The sequence below is a fragment of the Dipodomys ordii genome, unplaced genomic scaffold (assembly GCF_000151885.1).
Source record: "Dipodomys ordii isolate 6190 unplaced genomic scaffold, Dord_2.0 Scaffold33, whole genome shotgun sequence".
Taxonomy (NCBI): Eukaryota; Metazoa; Chordata; class Mammalia; order Rodentia; family Heteromyidae; genus Dipodomys; species Dipodomys ordii.
The window spans coordinates 2,025,506-2,027,934 of record NW_012267249.1 but is presented as its reverse complement, the minus strand read 5'-3'; positions in this window follow the sequence as shown (position 1 = coordinate 2,027,934).

Below are 2,429 nucleotides of genomic sequence, written 5' to 3'. Positions count from 1 at the left end.
TTCAGTCATGTCCTCCGTGCCCTCCGCCTCCTCCACCTGCTGTTAACAAGCCAGGCTGACCCTGTCAGCCTCTTCAAGGGCTCCCTTTCCTTCCAGGATGACCTAGGCCTTTAATGACCCTCAAGGTCCTGCACAGTCTGGCACCAGCTAACCTCAGGAGCCTCATTCTGCCTCATTCTGCTCCCATTCTCCTTCTGCACTCTGCAATGAGCTACCCCGAGTTAATCTCCCTTGTTTTGTTACAGAGGCTCTTGGGCTTGTCTTCAGACACAAATCATTTCTCTTTCCTGGACTATCTTTTCCCCTGCCTCAGTGATTTTCTCAATGAAGCTTTCACAAACCTCCAACAGCAGGCCTCTCAGATTTATAGTCCACTGTAGTCAACAAGCTTTCTTGTGTATTTCCTTATTGTCCTCCCACCCCCTGCCTTCATTTTTAAGACAATGTAGCCCAAATTGGCTTTAAATTCTCCATTTTCCTGCCTCAGCCTTTCGGATGCTGGGATTACAGGTATGCACTACTATATCGAGCATCATGGAGGTTTTGTTGTTGTTGTTGTTGTTTGTCCATTTAGACAAAGAAAGGAAGGCTCATAGAATAGTAAATCTGGAACTTAAACGCAGGACATCTCCTACCACAAAGGCCATTGCTTATTGTGTTTTCTCAGTCATGGGAATGAGTCATTCATTTTTATTCTCTCTCTCTGTTTCTCTGTCTGTCTGTCTGTCTCTCTCTCTCCTCTAATTTTTTTGTCTTTTTTGGTACTAGAGATCGAACCCAGGATGTTGTAGTTGTTAGACAAGCGCTTTGCCACTGAGTTACATGCCAGCCACTCTCTCTTCCTTTCTCTTCCTCCCTCCCTCTGCCTCTACTTCTTCCATGTTCTTTCACCTGCCACAAGAAAGATGGGTCTCCAGCTCATATCACCACTACTATATTCTGGTCAAGGTTCAAGCTATAAGAAGAAGGCAGCATGTGCTCAAGGGTTTACTAAATATAAGTCAACAGGGCCAAGAATGCTGCGGCAGTGCTGTCCAGGCAAGCTCAAAGGCAAAGGGGGCTGCTCTTGACTTATTGATCTGAAGAAATGTTGGACATAGACTGAAAGTATTGATTAGAACCTAGAAATGCAGAGCCATTAGGTTCAGGAACCCTGAATCTAACCAGCTATCAAGGAGCAACCAGCAAGTCAGAGGGGATGGCAAAAACCTCCGAAGGGTGGAAAGAACCGTTGAGTATCATTGATTTCTTCCAAAGGGAGTCTAGGGAACATTCTTAGAAGTTCTAAACTGTGAATCAGGGCAAGATAATTTGATAACAAGAAACAGAGGCTCACTCGTGTCATCGTAAGTAAAAGGAAATGGATTAGGCAGGACTTGGTTATAAGTGGGCAAAACCTAACAAGCTTAAGAAAACAAAGTGATTTTGGGTTCACATCATTAAGAATGTCAGGCCCTGCTAGACCTAGAAGGTCCATGTGGCAATATCTCTCCTTCTGCTTCGATTTTCTCTCTGCAACCTATTGTCCTTCCAGATGGGCTTCTTCCATGTTTTCAGCTGCTAGAGGGAAAGATGGAAAGCATGGTTTCTTTCACAGACCCTCTCCTGCACTCAGCTCATCTTTCCCGTCTTTATCTGCTGGTCAGCTCATTCTGCTCAGAGACATTCTACCCAAAGCCACTCTGCTTAACATTGCATATAACCACAGCCAGCAAAGGCTCCTCCATCCAGGCCTTGACACAGGCCTGAAAGCCATGAAGCCAGCCAGCCATAGATGGAAGCTGCTGAAACCATGAGTCAAAATAAACCTTTGCTTCTTTTAAGCTGTAGCAAGTGTTTTGTCATAACGGTGAAAGTCTTAAACACAATTGGCTGCTTCCTCCTCCTCTTCCTTCTCCTTTGCTTCCTCTTTTCCTTCTTCCTCTAATTTATTTATTTGTTTATTTATTTGTCCATCATGGGGGCTGAACTCTGGGCCTAGGTGCTGTCCCTCAGCTCTTCAGCTCAAGGCTAGCGCCCTACCACTTGAGCCACAGTGCCACTTCCGGCTTTTTTCTGCTTATGTGGTGCTGAGGAATGGAACCAGGGCCTCATGCATGTGAGGCAAGCACTCTACCACTCTGCCAACTTCCCAGACCCCTTTCTGCCTCCCACTCCCTTCCCCCTTTTATCCTCTTAATGCTGAGGACTGAATCCAGGGTATCACACTTGCAAAGCATAGGCTATACATTTTTTTCTTTTTTGGTCAGTCATGGGGCTTGAACTCAGGGCCTGGGTGTTGTCCTTGAGGTTTTTTTTTCACTCAAGGCTAGTGCTCTAGCACTTCGAGCCACAGTACCACTTCTGGTTTGCTGGCGGTTACCTGGAGATAAGAGTCTCACTGACGGGCTGGGAAGGTGGCTCAGTGGTAGAGCGCTTGCCTTGCATGC